The following is a 22,143-nucleotide window of genomic DNA, read 5'->3' as shown; positions in this document are numbered from 1 at the left end:
TTTGGTGTTCTAACTTGAAGTTTTTTTTTTTCCAATTTTTAGTATGGTGTGTTGCTTGCTGCCCTGATGGGTAGGGAGTTTTTTTTGGGTGTTTTGACCTTTTTACCCATGTTGGGTTTGAGTTTCCTTGGTTTGTTCTTTGTATCGCTTTTATTATGTGTGGTAATACTTTGTTTCCGGTCTCCCGATGGATTTTTTGTTTAATATGTGTTTGTTTTTTTCCGTTCAAGAAAAAGTAAATCTGTCATTTCCTCAATTCCTACACCTGTATTAAAAAGATGTTAAAAAGATGTTGAACGGCACCCTTCAATTTACTTCCAGATACTAGCCAGCTCTGATGTTGCTTCATCATACACATGCTCCAGAGTATATCAACAATAAAAGTTAAGATTAAAAGCAAAACTTTACTCATACTTTTGCATGTCACAATGTAAATCACAATTATACCTCTTAACAAAACTACCCTAATATCTTCTTCTAATTGTTAGCTTCCATTGATGCCCTTCCAACTTTATCACTACTAGAAAATAGACCTTTAATAACACGCTTTTTATGACACGCACTGATTAATGATACGCAACAGGGCGTGCCCTAAAAATAATGTCAGATCTTTAGAAATTTGAAGAATTTAGGACGCTCATTTTTGCGTACCCTAAAATTAGTGTCCAATAAAAAATAAATTACAAAGACGGAGGGCGCTTATCTTAAATGTGCGCCCTCTGCAAATGTCGCTTTATAATTTTTTACTTAAACACGCGTTTTTAAAGGGGGAAATGAAATCCTTAAAATTTCTAAAATTTTGAAGTACCCTGCTTTCCACTCTCTTCTGTAGATCTCCCTTCATTCTCTCCCCCCTTCTCTCTACAAACCCTAAGGCATTCCATTGCCACCACCAAACCCTAAAAACTCTCCTTATATTAGGGATAAACCACCCTAATTAAAGGAAAAATATCATATCGAGGGTTAATCTCAATATTGCCAACAATAACTTTTTGGAGTCTAAAAGTCCTAATATCAGGTCAAACTATGGATGATGTACAATCAGAGCTTGATGCTAAGGAAACAGAAAGCGACCCAGCCTACCACGAAACCTAAATCTAGGAATGAAGCTATGGAGGAGAAAGGGTTTGCTCTTCTTCCGATTAACTCAAATATGGTTCAGGCGTTTAATTCATCCGATTAGCTCAAAAAAACCCTCGAGAAATCCAAAACATCATCAACAATAAACTGACATCTTCTGCTAAACCTCAGATACGAAGCTTCGATGGTTCCCGATTAGCTCTATTGAAAACCTCAATATGTCCATGTTATCATTATTTGATGATGATGGTTCCTGATCGCCTGTGAAATTGAAGCTTCGAGAGAATCCATTGGATGGATAAGAGGAGGCGAAGACATGGATCAAGGTATGCTTCTACATCACAAGTGATTCACATCTGTGGTTATTTTTCCTGAAATTCTCAATTCTTATGCTCTTTTCAATAGCATGGGAAGCTTTGGGGTTTTAATTTATGTTCACTTCATTGGATGGATAAGAAGAGGCGATGCAGATTTTTTGCGACTCAAGGTATTAAAACTGCAGGTGTTACAGCTAATGGAATGGGTATGTTGGAGGGATAACTTACCAGTTCTACAACGTTTAATGGTTTATCATTGCTTAAAACTCAAGAGTATCCCTTTGTATGGAGGTGATTGAGCCGCAGTTATAGAGACTAAATGTTGTAAAAGTTGAAGTGTGTGTTTCTTTAGTTTCGCATGTGAGTTATTTTACTAAGTCTTCTTTTGTGCGAAGCGTATAGTTCTACTTAGTATATTTTTTGTACACTCAGGTTGCCTATACATAGGGACCGAGATTAGAAGCAGAAGGACTACTCGTGTATTCTCTCTACTTAACTCTGTAATTAGTTCTTCATCAATATAAGATCTGATTAATATTTACTTTCTGTGTTCTTACTTTTCATTCATACAATCATGATTGCTTTCTAAATCTCGATTACAATTCACTTCAATTGGTATCAGAGCAAGATTTCAAACTGCATTGATCGGATTTTCGTTTTAGAATCATTTGCTTTTTGAGTAGTAACTTTACTCAAAATTTTCCGCGCATTTTGGTTCTGAAAATCTCTCTTGGTCTTCAGATTTGAATCGATTTTGCATTTGAATTGTTTTGTCGAGTGATCGATTAGCAATCGGTGATCATTTCATTTGATCAATTCACAAATTCATCAAGTTTTTCAAGCTTTCCAAAAATTTTCCTGTTCATCAATGGTGAACTTCTACATGAATACCATGACTTCTTTCTCTCACTTACTTGGTTCTTCAACCAAAATTCCAATGTTAATTCCTGAATACTATGATCAGTGGGCTGATAGAATGGAGGATTAATTAAATGGAATTGATGAAGTACTTTGGAATTGTATCAATGGAACAGTTCAAGCTCCTATAAATGTTCAACCAATTGGACAATCTGCTACTTCAAATGATGTTGCTGAACAACAGAACCGCTTGAACAAAAATGAGAAGAGATGTATGAGGGAATTAAGAGGAGCTCTACCTCCTATGGTTTATAATTACATTCGTAGTTGTAAAACAGCCAAGGAGATATGGAACACTCTTAAAGAGAAGTATCAAGGTAGCGAAAAGGCGAAGATCAACTCTGTGAAGCAATGTCTTGTTGAACTTAAGGAATTCAGACAAAAGGATGCTGAAACTCTCGAAAACTACTATGATCGTATGAATGAGCTTGTTTATCGTTGCAGTAGGTATGGAATCACAAGGTCTCTCATGGAATTCAATCTAACATTCATCATCGGCCTTCGCAAGGAATGGTGAAGTGTGAGTATGATGATAAAGAACCAACAAAGTTTTGATACAACCAGCTTGAATGATCTCTACAACCAGCTGAAAACACATGAAAGTGAAGTTGCAGAAATGGTTGAAGAATCAAAACAGAGTCTAGGAGGTCCTTTGGCTTTGGTTTCAAAGATTTCAGAAATTGATAATGGTGAAATGGAAGGATCAGACAATGAAGGTTTCTTAATGAATTCTGATGATGAAGCAGTGGCATTCTATTCAAACAACAGAGTTAAGAAATTTTTCAAAAAGCCTTTCAATCCAAAAGGAAAGCCAAATGATGCGAAGAGTGGTTTCACAAAAGCTGGAGGTGAGGAAAAGAAGAAATTGGAAAAATTTGAAGAAAAGCAGAAAGATGCGAAGGAAATCAAGAAACTAAAAGGTGATTCTGGAATTTATTGTCATTACTGCAATGGTGCAACTCACTTCGCAGCTGATTGCATGCTGAGAAAGAAAGAGGAGAAGAAGAGCAAAATTAAAGATGAAGCCTACTATTCAGAAAAGCTTGAAGAGGTGTGTGCAAAGGCAAAAGGAATGTCATTAGTTGCGAAAGGAGAGTCTAATGAAGAAGAAAGTGGAACGAATCAGATCTGGTCTTCAGGATCTGATGATGAAGAAATGAGGCATCCAACTCATGGTGCAATGTTCGCAAGCTATGAAGATAATTGCGAAGAGGATGTTTCAGGTCGATGCTTTGTGTTCAAATCCACTGATAAATCTCCAATGACCACCAAGGTACGTGCTATTCTTGATTCTTTTAATATTCCTTTATCTGCTTATGATGCTGAAATTACTTCATTTGATGATACTGTGGCTTATTTTGATTCTGTTATTGTGTCTGCTAGCACAAAGAAATATTTACTGTAACTCTGCTAAACGTTTGTATGCAAAATTAACAGCTTTACATCATTCATCTGAAATTAGCAAAGAACAACATAGGAAACTTTTACCTTTTCTTGAATATGAACGCGAAAAAGTTGATGTTGTTACTTATGACTACGAAAACACAATTGCTCAATTTGACAAAATACCTGATGATAGATTCGCATATGGTATTGTCAAATTGATGAATTCTTGAATGCTGATGAGTTGGTTAGTATTGTCATTGAAAGTTTGACAAAGCATCAACAAGTGAAAATCTTAAAGAAAACTGAAACTTCAACTCTTGATTCTCAACTCAATTATGCTGATGTCGATGACAATTCAGATAATGTGAGTGAAATCAGCGAGATCGAAGAGGAAGAAGAGGTCGATTGTTCTAAATTGTCAATCATTAATATCACATCTAAGGTCAAAGGTAAAGAAATTATAGTTGATTCGATAGTAAAGGATGAAAATGATAAATCCTCTACTTCGCAACATGGTGAATTTGATAATGTGGAAGTTGAAAGCTGGAAGACTGATGACACTGATGAAGAGAAAGAAGAAGTGAAGGATTCACATACGACACCTCAACGAGTTGTTGTTGATCAAGTGTTTGGTGATACAAAAGAATTCGACAAAATTCTTAATGACAAAGGTGCACATTATTTGGAAACTAACACAGTGGTTTATACAAATTTTACGTGTACAGATAACATAATTTTTCCAAATCAAGTTTTTGTCACAATTGGGAATGTTTACAAAATTAAACCTAAATTCAAAAAAATAGTTGAAAATGATAATCAAAGGTCGACTACTGAAGGTTTCTTTGCAAATCAAAATACAGTCGAAAACAATTTAACTCATAATTCTTATGTTTTTAAGGGCAAAAATCATCACAAAAATGGGTGGTGAAACGTGAAAAAGAAAACAAATTTTTTGAAAGAGATGAAAAACCAATGATGGAAGTGAAATTAAATTCTCATGAATTTAAATTGATGGTTTGTGACATCCCGGAATTTAGGGCATAGATTTCAAACGACTAAATTTCGGCAAATCTATTTGTAATTAACTCATTCAGCTTTGATTGCATCTAACGAAATATAAAGGAGTTAATTTCAATTATTATGTAATATCTGATGATATTTTTATGTCCAAGCGTGCAACCTGGTAACCAAATCAAAATGCTCAACTGCAGCGTTGGGTAATACGTCTAAAAAACTGAAATTTAGCATTAATCATTTTTGAGCAAAGCAAACACTAAAATATGATAGTACGTGTTCCCCTGTTTCCGAAAATATAAAGAACGTCCAAAATGGAGTTCGTATGCAAAAGATACAACCGTTATAAGAAAAACGGACAGTAAAACACTGTTTTCTTTAATCGCGTAAACCAAAACGATCCGTTGAGGCGCTTACGCTTTGCCGACGGGATTTTCGAGAGCGTTTTTGGAATCAGGATATAGTATATTATTTAATTTCACACTCGAAATAATTTTGACGAAAATATTTATGAAAGTCGCGAAAACGGACACCGCCTACCGTTAAGACGCAAAACTTCAAACACAAATTCCCGGAGATCCATAACTCCAAAAATTAATCCGTTTGAGGTTCTGGAATCCTTGAATTATACTCTATCTAAAAATGCTTTCGAAAAAAATATTCGATGCACGAATCCCGAGGCACCCGGTTTTTGCATGTTTTGGACATAAAATGGAGACCCCATGTGGGGCCCACATGGAGTGAAGGACTCCAAAAATCTGATCTCTTCCAGCTGGTATAAACCCACGTGCTCTCCTTCCACCTCTCCTTCTTTGTGTACAAGTTTCACCAACATAGTACAAGAGATAGATGTAGGAGTATGGCTTCTCTATATGTGAGTATGCATTTTTAGTATAAATACATGCATAAGCAGCCTCCAAAATCACACAACTCATCAGCCATCTCTTCTTTTCACTCTCTCACTCAATATCTATCTCTCGGGTACCCTCTAAACAACAAAGAAGCCACCACCCTAAACCACCACTTAACCATCCAAAACACCTTCCTTATAACCCCCTTAACCACCACCACCCTCCTCAACCTTCAATTTGGCAAGAAAAACAAGAAGAAACCGGCAGCAGGAGGCTGCCGGCCACCACAAAAATCCACTGAAACCTCCACTGCCATCACCCAAGAACTTCATCCCTAAGCTGTCATTGCTATTAATTTCGATCCCCAAAAGCTTCTCCACAATTCCTGCATCGAAATATTGTTGAAAGAAAGAAGAACGAAGGCAGCAGCACCGAACTACCACCTCCGTCAAACCCTCGTCGCAGCTCACAGCCACCACCAACACCGCCGGTTTCTGCTGCTACTCCACCTCTGTGAGTCATCGCCACCCTCCCTTTCATTTTTCTTTTGTTCTCCACCTCTGTATATATATTTTGGTTGTGCCTTCGGTGTATCATGAAAACGAAGAAGACGAACAGGAGGTTTCCCTCCTGTTTATGAATCAGATACACAGACATGCATGCGGTTTTGCCACATGCAGTCCCCCAAGTATGATATTGTCCAGATTCAACCCCTTACTCCCAAAAATTGTTTTTAAACTAGGTCCTAAGTCCTAAACATATATTTGAAATATTCACAATCTACCCAAATTTCGAAAAATCCTTTCAATAGAAGTTCAAAAAAAAATTAAAATAGAAATTTCATAAATTCATTTTTTTATACATATATATACATTTTATATTTGATTGTTGTTAAATCTTAAATTATAAAAAAAAATGTATTTTGATTTAAATAAATTTTTGGGATTTAAATATTTTGGGAAAATAATAAACTAAATTTTTAGAAAAATTTATTTAAATGGATTATTTAAATAAATTTTGAGATAATAAACATTTAGAAAAATTATAAATCATTATACTAGTTCAAATACCAAATCTCTACCAAATATTGATTTATAACGAATATTTCTAGGAAATCAGATTTATCCTGGAAATCACGACCTCTCGGCAACACATCTCGACTTTCAGAACTACTCGTTAACCACTCGATAAGGTGAGAGTTACGGCACCTTTTCAATATTTAATTTATTCTTGGGGGAGAATGCATGTGCTAAATAGTATTTATTATGCAAATACATATGTCTTATATGATTTGCATGCTACAATTTTAAAAGTTATAAAGACTTCCATATCTGAATACTATCATGCATAAGGCTTTACACCCTTGTACAATACCATTATGTTAAAATTACATATCTCTATAAAAGCAAGTAATTTATACTTTTATAAATACGTCAACCATACTCGACTTTTACAAATACTATACTACGAAATTCATTATGCCCGGTACTTATCTATAATTAAGTTAGGGCTGAGAGTAATTCACAAACTTTTCGTTAATGGTTTTTGAGTGAGACGCTACTATTGATTAGCTGAGTTTAATCGCTTAGCCTGCCCCACACTGCTATAATCGTTAATCTTCGGAGCGAGGTACATATGTATAGATCTATATGGGGTTGACAACCCTACCTGCGGTTGCTAGCTATAACCATCGACTGATCAATCGAAGCAGGTAATATGTGTCTACGATCGTTACTACGACGTCCAATGAAGCGTCGTAGGGAGAGGTACTTTTCGTATATAGCTCGATTATAGAACTCACTAAAAACATTAACACGAATCTCTCTCACTTTTTCACTACAATCATACGTTTGGTTGCTTTCAGAACTATTTTTAAGTATAGTGGTTACTTATACAATGGATATATTTAAACTTTCATGAAGTTATATCAAACACGTTTTCTTTAAAAGCATAGATTTATTTATAAAATTACTTATTGGCTTTTAAAGACTCATGACAAGCATTGTTTTAACTATTGTTATACAAGAAAAATATACTTTTGGACTTTTGAAAGTATTATTACTGCAGCTAGCAGAAATCCTGTGACTCTCACCAACCTCGTGTTGACTTTTAAAATACATGTATTCTCAGGAAATCAGTGAAATTTCGGGCACACTCAGATGATGGAAAACATGGCTCGCAAGTACTTTAATTTTCTACTTTTGAACTGTTATGCCTAACTGTTAAGGCAAACTCGTATTATTATCTTATTACTATCTGTAAGAAATTTGTATGAAAACATAAATATGTAATGAAATGTTGTTTTGTTTATTGTTGTACTTTTGCTGTATATTCAATTTATCTATGATCCATGAACTTAGTCAAACAGCCCGGCATGTTCCGCCGCCTCGGCCGGGGGTGTGACAGAAGGTGGGTTGTTGCACCTGATCCCACATCGGCTTGGAAGGAGAACGAAACATTTCCTTATAAGGGTTGTGGATACCTTCCTTGTCACAACGCGTTTTAAAGCCGTGAGGGCAGCAGATCCCATAAGAACTCTGCAGTTAAGCGTGCTCGGGCGGGAGTAGTACCAGGATGGGTGAATACAAGTTTTCACAAACCAATATATTCTGTTGACAAAATTCCAATGAAAAATAATGATAAATTTGTTAGGAAATATGTCAACATTAGAAAATTTGAGACTTTGCAAAAATTTGTGAATGATCATAAGTTTCACAATGTTGGCAAATTAACGAATAATTCATCAACCTTGAATGTCAAAACTCAAGCAAAACAGAAATTTTCACCTAAACAACCAAATTTTCCGAATCCTTCGATCTCAAAACCGACCAAAGTTTCGTATACAAAAGGAAAATCTGAAGTATGTACGATCAACCGTTGGCTTGAAGGGCAAGGAAGACAATATCAAAATGGGAAGTTTTTAGAGCAACAGATAAAGACTGCATTTGACAAGTTTGTGAATAACATATAAGTAGTTCATCATCTCATGATTCGCAAGTTCAGGTACAAAAATGGAAACCAGTTATGAAAGTTGCGAATGTTGTGAAGGATGAGATGAAATTCAATGGAAATCCAAAACTATTGAACAACTATATTTCAATATCTAGATTTGAAGATGTTGATTTAATGAATAGTGTCACGGAAAAAGTGAAAACATGGTTTTTAAATTCAAAGAATTTGTTCCATTCTACTAATGAAGGACCCAATAAGTCTTGGGTTCCTAAAATTTTTCAATAAATGCAGGAGATGTGTGACAAGCAATATGATGCGAAATGGTATATTGATAGTGGTTGCTCTCGTCACATGACTGGATGAAAGGGAAACTTGCGAGATTATCGAAGCTTGGAAAATGCTGGAGTAGTCAAATTTGGAAATAATCACAAGTGTCAAGTGAAAGGTTATGGAAAAGTCACAAATGGACAATTCAGAGTTAACAGGGTTGCTTATGTTGAAGGTCTTCAACATAACTTGATTAGTGTTTCGCAACTTGTTGTGGGTACTGGAAATCAGGTTGTGTTTAACGAAGAAGGAAGTATCATTTCAAACGCGAAGAAAAACGAAGTACTTCTCAAATCCAAAAGATATGGTGACATGTTTACAGTAGACATCAAACCAATTGTGGGCAAACCTGCGGTGTGTTTACTATCAAAGGCCTCTAATGATGTTAGCTGGCTCTGGCATAGAAGATTGTCGCATTTGAACTTTCACAATATTAACAAACTTGTCACTGAAGATTTGGTTCGAGGTTTACCTATACTTTGTGTGCAGCTTGTGAACAAGGAACACAACATAGAAAAGGTCATCCAATTGTGATAGATTCAAAGATCGTGGAACCATTGGAACTTCTTTATATTGACTTATGTGGACCGTTGACTGTTGCTACAATCAATAAAAAGCGGTACATTTTAGTTATTGTTGATGATTTTTCTCGATTCACATGGGTATTTTTTATCAGGTTAAAATCTGAAGTTGCTCACACAATGATTGATTTTATCAAAAAGATTGAGATTAGTCTTAAAAAGAGTGTTCGCAGAATTAAAAGTGATAATGGTTCTGAATTTAAAAATCAAACACTGGATTTCTTTCTCACAAGCAAAGGTATTTCGCATAATTTCTCATCACCATATACTCCACAACAAAATGGTGTTGTTAAAAGAAGAAATAGGTCTTTATGCGAAGCAGCCAGAACCATGTTAGCATATGCGAACTTACCTAAATATATTTGGGCTGAAGCTGTATCGACTGCATGTTTTACTCAGAATCGGTCATTCATTCATCGCAGATTCAACGTCACTCCATATGAAATACTCAACAATCGAAAACCTAATGTAATTTTTTTCCATGTTTTTGGTTGCAGGTGTTTTATAATGAATCTAAAAGATAATTTGACCAAGTTCCAAGCAAAAGCTGATGAAGGCATATTCTTAGGATATTCGTGAAATTCAGTTGCATATAGGGTGTTAAACAAGCGAACAAGAAAAGTTGAAGAAACTTTCAACTTAACCTTCGATGATTACTATCTTAAACAAACGGATAGTGAATTTGCAAATAAATCAATTCTTGTTGATTCAGATACTCAAATTGACAATTCCGAAATAAATGATTTTGATTATGACTTAATTTTCGGAATTCCTGACAGGGCAACTGATGTGGAAGTTCATGCTCCTGATAATCAAACATCAGAATCCTCAAAACATACTGATGATTTAACAATAACAACAAGGTCAATATCTTGCGAAAGTGTGCCTGAAGTTCGTATGGAGGGGGAGCATACGATTACCAATGAACAGAGAGAGCAAACTTTCGAGGGGGAGAATGAAAATATGAATCATCAAGTTGAGGGGGAGCATTCACAATTTCAACAGGAACATCATTTTGAGGGGGAGCATCAAGATGAACATCATGTTGAGGAGCAGCATGATGCAACAGAGCAAATTATTCTTGATGAAAATGTTGAATTTAATGATAAATTTTCTGTTGCAGGATCTGAAAATGACGATATATACGAAGATGCACCATTGGAATTTAATCCTGATTTTCCACCACTTAAGAAATAGACAAGGAATCATCCCAAAGAACAGGTGATTAGGAATCCACAAGATGGTGTGTTGACAAGAGCTCAAATTCGTGCAAAAAATGAGGTACTGAATGCGAACCAAGAATTGTGTATGTTTAATGTATTTATTTCGAAAATAGAGCCAAAAATAGTAAAGCATGCTATGGAACACTCAGATTGGGTTGTTTCTATGCAATCTGAACTGGCTGAATTTGAACAAAATAAGGTTTGGAGATTAATTCCCAAACCTTCTAATGTTTCAATTGTCGGATTAAAATGGATTTTTAAAAATAAAACCGACAAAGATGGCAATATTATTCGCAATAAAGCTAGACTAGTTGTTAAAGGCTATTCGCAACAAGAAGGAATAGACTATGAAGGGACATTTGCTCCTGTTGCAAGACTCGAAGCGGTTCGCATATTTTTAGCTTATGCAGCTCACAAAGACTTTGACGTTTTTCAAATGGATGTTAAGTGTGCATTCTTAAATGGAGAACTGGAAGAAACAGTTTATGTTGAACAACCACCAGGATTTATAAATGAGGAACATCCTGATCATGTCTACATTTTAGACAAAGTAGTTTATGGGTTAAAGCAAGCACCAAGAGCCTGGTATGCAACACTTACAAATTTTTTGAAACAATCTAAATTTAAACAAGGACCAGTTGACCCCACATTGTTTCGCAAGAAAGTTGGGAATCATCTCATGCTTGTTCAAATTTATGTTGATGATATTATTTTTGGCTCAACTGACCCAACATTGTCAATTGAATTTGAAAATCTAACGAAGAGTCAATTTTAAATGAGTATGATGGGTAAAATTAATAATTTTCTTGGTTTAAATATAAGACAGAACAGGGATGGAATTTTAATCAATCAAGAAAAATACACAAAGAACTTGCTTGAAAGGTTGGGAATGACCAACAGCACGAAATTGAGAGTACCTATGGCAGTGGGAACAAGACTAACTCCTTTATTAGATACCCCTGTTGGTGATTTAACTCTTTATCGAAGCATGATAGGGTCTTTGTTGTACTTAACTTCAAGCAGACCAGATATTATGTTTTCGGTATGTAATTGTGCTAGGTATCAAGCTAATCCCAGAGAAGCTCATTTAACTACAGTGAAAAATATTTTTCGCTATCTTAAGGGGACATTTTCGTTAGGCCTTTGGTATCCTTCAAAATCGGGATTCTTCATTCAAGCTTTTTTCATATTCTGATCTAGGAGGATGTACTTTGGATAGAAAAAGTACAAGTGGTGGATGTCAACTATTGGATGGGAAATTGGTGAGTTGGCAGTCGAAGAAGCAAACTTGTGTTGCTATATCCACTGCTAAGGGTGAATACATTTCAGCTGCTGCTTGCACTTCGCAAATCATTTGGATTCAGAGTCAACTTCGTGATTATGCTATAAATATGAAAAAGATCCCCTTGTATTGTGATTCTCAAAGTGAAATTCGCATTTGTCATAATCCAGTACAACACTCAAAGACAAAACACATAGCTCTTCGATATCATTTTATCAAAGATCATGTGGAAGATGGGAATATTGAAATACATTTTGTTAAAACCACTGAACAACTTGCTGATATTTTTACTAAACCACTTGATGAAAAATCATTTGTAAGAATTTTAGCAGGTTTGGGGATGATCGATGTGAATTCAGTTTCAAAGTCAATAACTCAAGAATGAAAGGTCCATTCAATAGCGCTGAGTCAAAATCATTCAGAAGTTACTGTGCCTTAAGAGGCTTCGCATTGCTTCGCATTCGCACATCTGGTAACTAAGGTTCAATTTAATTTTTTTTTTCTTTGCGAAAAACTTGAAAAATCAAAAATATTTTTATATTTGTTTTTATTTTCGAAAATCCAAAAATCCAAAAATATTTTATTTTGTTATGTTTTTACTTTTGAAAAATTCAAAAACCACAAATTTTTTTTGTTAACTTTGTTCTTTAATTTTGTGTGTTTTTAGTTTTAGTCAAGAGCTTAATGTGAAGAAGTCATGCTTATATGTTTCTATGGGAAGGTATCATTTCTTTCAACTTTGTACTAGTTAGGACGTCCCTAGAAGCATGCTGTAGCATGTTGACCCAAGCCTCATATGACTCTATGTGTGAGAAACAAAAGCCTTAATTAAATTATCTCATGAATATTTCTTTCCAACTAGGCTTATATTCGCATTAGTCAAAAGAGCTACCTTACTCTTCTCATATGAGTAAAGAGTTTTCTGTTTGGTCCACAAATAACAGAGGTACATTCGATCTTATACAAATCTTTTTCATCACAAAATTCTTCACACAAATCGCACACAAAGACGTATGTCCGAGAGGTCTCTGATCAAACCCATTGAGACTTAGATATTGAAAAATTCTATGTTTATGATCTGACATCATGAGTCCGTGATGAAGGTGAAACCCAAACATCTTTCAACATAAGGAATTGACGGGGAACATTGTTCCAGATATTGACGAAACTTTTGTTTCAGTACCAAAATTTGAAACTCCAAATCATATTCATTTCGCATGCGTGTTCTTGATCAAACATTCGAAACCCACGATGTTTGTTACCCAAAAAGATCCAGTACATCAATTTTTTTATGAATATGATTTCCGTGTGAGTTTCATTCGAATGTCCTAGTCATGATAAATATTTTCAAAGCTGACTTGTCACTGACTACACTGGTCATACAAGTAATTTCTGTTACAATTTATCACCTTATGTTTAGGTTGACATGTAACGAAATTTTAAACCAACCCAAGAATCATTTTTAAAAGAAGCCCTTTGATACTTATCAAAAAGTATTCGATTGTAATTCACGGGAACATACACAAGCAGTTGATCATCTCTCTTGATGATTAGCGAAGCAACCTTTGCCCAGGGTTTAACTGCCTTCGTGTCAAATTAGATTTTTGACAACACAAAATTCCAAAAAAAAAATTTAAACTTGCTTCTTATCTTATTTCTTTGATTCACATGCACTAACGAAATCTTTGAGGTTCTGAGTAATACCAACTCAGGCTGATGATTTTAAACATCTGGCATATGAATTTGCTTTTCATCCCAAAAGTGAAAGAGCCTTGCCTCAATGCGAAGGGTTCTAACGGTTACAATTCCATAAAGGGAATATTGACAGGCTGTGTATCCGTGACGTATGGAATTCTGACCGATTTTCTAGGTGAAGTGACTGTTGCTTTTTGACGCATAGATACCTTTTGGAAGTAATGGTCCGATTTTCAAGGTGCCACGTCGGATTTCATTAAATGCATCCCGCTTCAAATTCAAATCAATCGGGGTTACTTATAAAAGGCGGTTCAAGAGTGTTGTATACGGTTACGCGATCAAACACAAATATTCCTAAATTCTCTGATTCTTCATCTTCTTCAAACCCTAACAATGGCTTCCACTCAATCCAACACCGAAGAAGTTCTCTCACAATCTCTTATGAAGATTCAAAGCACAAACTACCAAGTTGATCCTAATGTCTCATCTTACCCAAAAGCATTGAAGATGTTGATCGTTGCACTAAAAAGGTCACCATTATCAACTGCTATATTCAGTTCTTTTCCTGTTCCCATGACTTGGTTCTCAATGGCGGCATCAACTGCATCATACAACTATGCAACTGATGTAATCACTTTCAATCTGGTAAATAACAAGAGGGTTCGTCTTAACAAGAACATGTTCATTGGCTTCCTGAACATTCCTAATAACCCACCGTTCTTTAAACCCATCAATTCCCAGATTATCTTCATGTTCAATGAGATGGGACATCAACCCTCTCTTGAAAAGATTAGTGATTTCAGGAAATTAGGTTTACCTTGCATGTGGAACTTCCTGTTTGGAATCTTTCTACGGTGTTTAACAGGAAGGACTGTTGGTCTAGACAGGGGTCGGATGGAGGTTTATGCAATGGTTATAGGTCTATACTTTGATTTTAGTGTTGATTATGGAACTCAACTTTGGAAGGAGTTCATCAAAAGCCTCGAAAACACTAATGCTGATAAGGGGATTTCATGTGCAAGGTATTGGAGTCTAAATCTAGAAAAAGTATACGCAAAAGAAGGTATTCAAGTTCCTGAAGGTGGAGAAGTTGCAGAATTTTCCTTGTATCAGTTTCCCAAAGTTGTTGAAGATGATGAACATATCTTCACAAGTGTAGCATGCATTCCTGATGCGATGCGTCGCAAAGTGCACTCTACTCACAAGGTTTTAGTTAGATACATGAAAACTTTTAATCCTAATGTGCGAACTGGAGTGTTATTTGAAGTTAGCGGAGAGTCCTCAAAGAAGAAGAAAACTCAAAAGGAAGAAAAACTTGAATCTTCCAAAGTGTCAAAGGTGGAAGGGGTAGAGAAAGAAGAGCTTTCTTCCAAAACTTAAAAGGAGATTATACCCTCAAAGTCAGGGGTATTAAAGAAGCTTCGCAAATCTTCACAGACGATGACTACTTCGCCTACTATTCGCAAAACTGAGGTGAGTAGTAAGGGGGCAGTGTTTAGAGATGTTCCGGTTCCTGTTTCTCCTGGCTCAAAGCGACGAAGAGCTCAAGATGTTGCGAAGCATTTAACACAAAAGCTATACAAGAAATGGAAGATGATTATTCGCAACGAATCGTTAGATGATGAAGTGGTCCCAGAGACTCCACCTGTTTCCATCTCCACAGTGGTAAATGTTTCTCTTCCTATCACTTCGCAAATTTCCACCACCACATCAATTCCACTCGAAGTAGTCACTACCAAATTAGTTTCTAAGGCGGTACCTACTTCGGATATGGTTGTCAACGTATCTGATACGGGGGCACCTATCACGAGTGTCGACACTACCATGCCAATCATCTTATCTGCCTCATTACCCATCTCATCCGAAGATTTATCTGTTTCATTACCACCATTTCTTTTTCCAAACACTATTATAACCACTTCTTCAATCTTTGATCATCCTTTACAACATCCACTCACCACACTATTTCCATCGCAATCACCCGAAACTCCACAACCTTCGCTACCTATGTCTGATGATGAAACCGAAGGAGGCGGTTTTGGAGGGACATTTGAGGCTTTACATTTCGATTCAAAGGAGGAGGAGATACCTGATCATATGCTTATGTCAGGAAAGCAATTCAAAATCCTGAATCGAAAGTTAAATGCTATTATTCAATCCCAAGCCGGTTCGGGCACTAAATCTTCCATTTCGGGTTTAGAGGTTGAGTCCATGATAAAAGCTTCTGAGAAGAGAATAACTGAGAAAGTTGATCATTCTGACAAGAATAATGAGCTTCGCATTCAAGCTTAAGGAAAATCTTTTGATGGGGTTGTTAATGAATTGAAAAATGTTACAAAAGAACGTCATGTTCTTTTTGTACAGGATGTCAAGAAGGTCAGAGAAAATGTTAATTTTAAGGTTGAAGAGTTAAAGCAGGAGATTGCGAAAGAGCTTAAAGATCTTAATTCTCAAAATTTGGAGGTGCAAAAGAGGGTTGATGTGGTTGCTACAACTCTTAACAAAATTGTCACTGATTATCAATCACCTTCTCCAATTATCGAAGCCAAACATAAGGAAAATAAGGAGCAGTTTGATAAACTAATTCAGTTGGTGACTGAATTAAAAACCTTGGTTTCGCAATCTTCTCATCAATCAATTCTAACTCCCGAATTCTTAACTCTCAAAGTCAACACTCTGGAACAAGCAATTCAAAAGGCATTGGCTCCAATCACCAGCTTTACTTCTATATTACCGAAGAATGTCCGACCTGCTTTCACAGGGGTGCAAGGGGGAGAGAGAAAATGAAGTAAAGACGAAGATGCGAAAACAGTCGGAAAGCTGACTTCTACCCAACTTAAAACCTCTTTGCCAGTGCTCAGAAAGCCAATTTCTTCAACAGTAATTACAACAAGACCAATTAAAAAAGGAATTTCAATTAATTCAAAAGAAGGAGGAAGCTCAGGTGCAAAACCTCAAACTGAGGATATTGGAAAAGGAAAAGGGATAGCATATGAAAAATCAAAAGAAGAAAAGAAAGCAGAAGCAGAAGCTGAAATGGAAAGGTTAAGACAAGTTCAAAGTATTATGAGACAATGAGCAAGTGATCCACCAACAATGAACAAGGGTGATCCTACGAAGCTATATTCTTATGAGACCATTGAATCCAAGGTGTTGGGGAGTAAAATGTTTGAGTTTGAGAAGAAGCCGAGAAGGAGCTATGATGTTGCGAATTCGGACAAATGTCAATTGGATTTTCCGATAAACGAAATGATGTTTATTACGACGCAGTACAAGATGAGTGAAAAATTTGAAAATGTTGATGATTACACTCACATGAAAATCAGATTTCATGCTGTACTGGGAAAGAATCAAGATGAAGTCTGGTCCTTAATGAAGATCAAAAAGGTTTTAACAATCAAGAAGGATGTGATGTTTGAGAACATGCTTCAAAATTTTAGATATTTTGTTATTCGAGCAGATGACAAGCACCAAGATTTTACAATAGCTGATTTTCCCTTGATGAATTGTAATGATCTCATTCAAGTGGTCCTGATTCTGAAACACATGCAAGACAACAAGCTTAAAGGATATGAGACTAATGTGTTCAGACTTGGTTTCGCACATATCAACATATTCATAGATAACTACTATGATTACTTGGCGTTAACTGATGAAGAACTCGCATCAGGACTAGGAAGGAAAGTGACTATTCCTTGGGAGTCTACTTTGACCCAATCAACATTGACGAAGTATGCTGATGGAGAGATATGCCTTAAACCTTTTGGCATGGTGTTTGCAGGAAAAGATACAAAGGGGAAGCCAAAGAAGTTTTTGTTTAAAGTCTCAGAGATAGAAAGATACACTTCTTCGCAATATACGAATTTCATTGTTCGTATGAATAATTGCAAGAAGAACAATGAAGGAGACAAGAAGGAGCTTAAAAAAATTATCACTTGGTATGCTGAAATTCGAAAGACAATACACTCAGCTGTTCAGAATCTCACAAACTGAATAGTTTCGACTGTTTACAAAGGGGGAGAATGTAGAGACTAAATGTTGTAAAAGTCGAAGTGTTTGTTTCTTTAGTTTCGCATGTTAGTTATTTTACTAAGTCTTCTTTTGTGCGAAGCGTATAGTTCTAGACTTAGTATATTTTTTGTACACTCAGGTTGCTTATAAATAGGGACTGAGGTTAGAAGTAGAAGGACTACTCGTGTATTCTCTCTACTTAACTCTGTAATCAGTTCTTCATCAATATAAGATCTGATTAATATTTACTTTCTGTATTCTTACTTTTCATTCATAAAATCATGTTTGCTTTCTAAATCTCGATTACAATTCACTTCAGCAGTATACCATGTCTGGGAATGTAAAGGTGTTGCTCGGAGTTGGAGATCATGTGTTGTTCATAGAAGAAGATGGAGTTCAAACTGTTGGTGATAGATTAGGAACTCTGCAGAAGATGGTTATCTCACATAATGGCAAGTTAATGGCGTCATTAACTCACGATGGTCAGCTTCTTGTAATGCCCACTGACTTCTCAAGCATCATCTTTGAGTACAGTTGTGAGGTTGGTTTTATGACACTATTGTTGATACAAAAAACCATACTTTTCTTGTATTATGTATATGATGCCATTAACATCTTGTTATTTACAGTCTACCCTAGCTCCAGAGCAACTTGTTTGGTGTGGAATGGATAGTGTATTGCTATATTAGGATGATATGCTTCTGATGGTGGGCCCTTATAGAGATCCAGTTTGCTATCTTTATGAAGAACCCATTATCCTTATCCAAGAGTGTGATGGAGCTAGGATATTGTCTAACTTAAACATGGAGTTTCTTGAACGGGTCCCAGCTTCTACTAAATCTATCTTTAAGATTGGGAGCACTGAACCAACAACTTTATTGTACGATGCTTTGGATCATTTTGACCTGGAGGAATCCAAAGGTAGGGTGTCACTTTGATCTTTGAATTAGACTTTACATTTCTTTCTTTCCTTCTAACTTCCAATATCAATTTATTCCATTCCAGGTTGATGAAAAATTGAGGCTGATAAAAACATCGTTGCCTGAGGCTGTTGAAGTCTGTGTAGATGCTGCAAGACATGAGTTTGATCATTTTGACAGGAGGAATACAAAGGTAGGGTGTCACATGCTCCTCACACTTACAGCCCACCTTCAAGAAAATCACGACCTAAAGATGTACGTCATTCCCATTCTTTTTTCATGATCAAATGTCTTTTTTACCCCTGCTTATGCATACACAGTTGATAGATAACCAACATGCTGAATTATTAAACCACTTATAACTTTTTAATCCTTTTATATAAAACTAACATTATATATTTATATATTTCTTTTCATTTCACCTTTATTAGCATTCAGCTTATGAGGAGCCTGTTACAGAAATATTAGATGACTGGTAAATTTTTCCATTTATTTTTTTTATATATTTTATAATCTGAGACATTTGATGTAATTTTTTTGTTTTCAGTATGCAAGATGTTATAGTCTACTACCCTTCAAGGTAAACTACACAATCTCCTCTATCAAAATTACATATTTATCACTTTACATATTTCCATTTATTTACCATTTTACCCTTGGATTGTGAGCTTTCAGGGATGACCATGATTCAGTTGTAGTTATTTATAGAGAGCTGACCATGATTTAGTTGAGCTTTATTGGACTACATGATAGCAATTCAATTTTTAATAACATTAAAAGGTATAATATATATACATATATATATATATATATATATATATATATATATATATATATATATGTATGTATGTATGTATGTATAATGTTTTTGTAGGTTTGTGAAAGAAGAATGTAGGTATCTATTAAATTCAGATGAGAATTTAAATCTCCATCGGTGAATGTTTTACTACTTTTTTTTATCATAACATTATAATTGTGGTAAACAACTTATAAGCCTTAGAATTTTAAACCCCAGGGTTATAGAAATGAGGCAAGAGAGTGCTGACGAGGGAGAGGAAATAAGGAGCGTATTAAAAGTCATTGCAGCCACTGGAAAGTTCTGGTATGCTACAAATTTTGTTATCAACCTAATCCTTATATCTCAATTCTCAAAGTCAACAACGTTTGTATCTTTATGAATTTTATGATTAGTATTATTAATTTCACATATGCGAACACTGCAGTCATGATTGGGAGAAACTGAGAAGCATGTTGTCTCTTCATTTAAAGGAGGTATGGGGAGGTAAGACAATTTACAAACTTAAACAAGTTTTTGATGCAACATTGAGTTGAATGTGACAAGTTTTATTATCTTTATACAATTATATGAATTGTTGCTACTGGTTATTTCTGAGTATCCACAAGCAAAAATGACAATAGAGGAACAAAAAGTTTCATTAGGGGAGACGCATGCTGAGTTGGTGAAAAGTTTGGATGATGGTATTTATTCTCCATTCTCCCTTTTCTTTTATCCCTTTTCTACTGAATGATGTTTCTCTATTTAGGAACATCAATTAATTCCATAAATTAGAGGTCCAGTTGTTCTAGTTTCCTTAGTTTTTGAATTTATTTTCTCACAAATTTATAGAATGGATGAAGTGGAATTGAAAATAGGTTTTCATGAGAAGTTTGGGTTCTTCCTTTCTTTTACTGATTCGAATTAGTGGTCCAAGCAGTGTTGTCAATAGCGATCATAACGATCGCTATAGCGATTAGCGAGGCGAGGCGACGATATGTCGCTATGGGGTTTATAGTGACGTAGCGATCTAAAGAGTTTTTTTTAAATGGATAATTGTTGGCATGCATATCCATGTTCAAAAACTTTCTTTCGAAACTATTTGGTACTTCCGTACATAACATAGGGCCCATAGGATCGGGCTTTGGTCCGTGGAAGTCACATAGACCAGACCACACAAAGAATTTACTTGCTTTTACTGACTCGAATTAGAGGTCCAAGTATAGGTTATCTATTTCTCTATAGGTACCCTTGCTTTTGTTTTGTTTTTAAAAGGTTTAATTAACTACTATCAAAACCAATTACCTCATATCATTTAGGTAGGTAACAAATTATTTTCTTTCCCAATTAGGTCACAGTCAACTAGGTTTATAATAGTATAACTGTTTTTAAATATCATTTGATTAAAAGAAATATTTCAAAATGATTATTAACTAAAACAAAATTTTAAATATCCAAAGTGTAAAAGTTCCAACAGGACAAATCAATGTTGACTGGTTTATAATAGTATAACTGTTTTTAAAAGGGTATGTTATATGGATTTATATATTCATGAAAATATTTTGAATTTCCTATTCATATAGTAAGATTAAATACAATACAACTTTATTCTTTTTTTTTTCTTTTTTTTTTCTTTTTTTTTCTTTTCTCCCTACACATTTTCATTTTTTTTGAGATCATTCCACATTTGTATTTCCTATTCATATAGTAAGATTAAATACAAAAATAGTAAAATATAGCTCTGTTTGTTACAGTTTTGGCTTGATTTTTGGGCGAAGTGGAAGTGGAACAACTACTCTTTTACAGGTTAATTAATTCCCATACTATTCTTTTTTTCTTTTTTTATATTCACTTTATTTTCTTTTAATTATTTGATACAGTTTATTGTTGGTTTATCTAAACCAACTTCAGGCTCAATGTACATTCAAAGATACACTGAAAATGGTAGTCCAAATCAGCCTCCTGTGTTATTATCTCCAGAAAGAGTTGGTATTGTTCTTGTTGTGTGTTACTCATTATATTAAGTGAGTTCATAAGAAAATGTGATTAATTTCAGGGTGAGGAACTATATTAGAAGTAATGTTGAAGATGTTGAGTTGGCAGCAGTTCCATGTGGATTTCGAAATGCTATTGGTAATAAGGTAACTGCTTTTTAAAATACTCATTTACTTTTAGTTATGTAATAATAACAACTTATAAATTTACTAGATTCAACAGGGAGGAGTTGGATTGAGGATGAGAATTTGTGGTCAGATTATATGTTTTGTGAACTATCACTTTGCTGCACATCTGGATGTTGTTAACAGGCGTAATGACCGCACATTGAGTTCATGATACTCCTTTCTGAGTTATGCATAACATATAAAAAACCAGGAATATCAAAATTGTATCCATTGCAGGTACTTCTCTAGTCTGTTTAAATATTTGTATTTTCTAGTTTCTTTAACTTTTAAATCGATTTTATTTTGTTAATTGAGGCTCTGTTTTTCAAAGTGGGCTGCCTTCAGGTGGATGGGGTGCTAAATCTTTTCTACTTAATCACTTTTTCTTAACCATTTGTCATTTCTGGCATAGTGTTGGGAAAAGTTTTGTTACAGAAATCTTGATGTTACATAGAGTGTTTTCAATAAAAAAAAAGTGGCAATTCTTGTTCTTCCCTATGTGTCCATTTGTACATAGAAGGTCCGGGTATTTCTATATCTTATTAGTTGAGAATTAGTATTTATGTTCTTGAAGTTCATTATTTATATGTAAGTGATGCAGGAAGAACATCTTGAAGCCTTACTGGAACCACTTGATAAGCATGTTCAT

General features: G+C 35.1%; 1 long non-coding RNA gene across 1 annotated transcript; it reads left to right on the top strand.

Annotated features, from left to right (window-relative positions):
- The first annotated feature begins 5,658 nt into the window (after positions 1-5,658).
- LOC145051237 (uncharacterized) lies at positions 5,659-7,770 on the top strand. The gene is made up of 3 exons (XR_013683473.1): positions 5,659-6,079; positions 6,678-6,758; positions 7,697-7,770. It is a non-coding gene; the product is annotated as an uncharacterized LOC145051237 (long non-coding RNA).
- Positions 7,771-22,143: the final 14,373 nt, after the last annotated feature.

Source organism: Lactuca serriola, chromosome 5, assembly GCF_051521515.1.
Source record: "Lactuca serriola cultivar US96UC23 chromosome 5, Lser_US96UC23_V15, whole genome shotgun sequence".
Taxonomy (NCBI): Eukaryota; Viridiplantae; Streptophyta; class Magnoliopsida; order Asterales; family Asteraceae; genus Lactuca; species Lactuca serriola.
The sequence above is the reverse complement of the archived record's forward strand: the minus strand, read 5'-3'. Positions and strand labels throughout refer to the sequence as shown.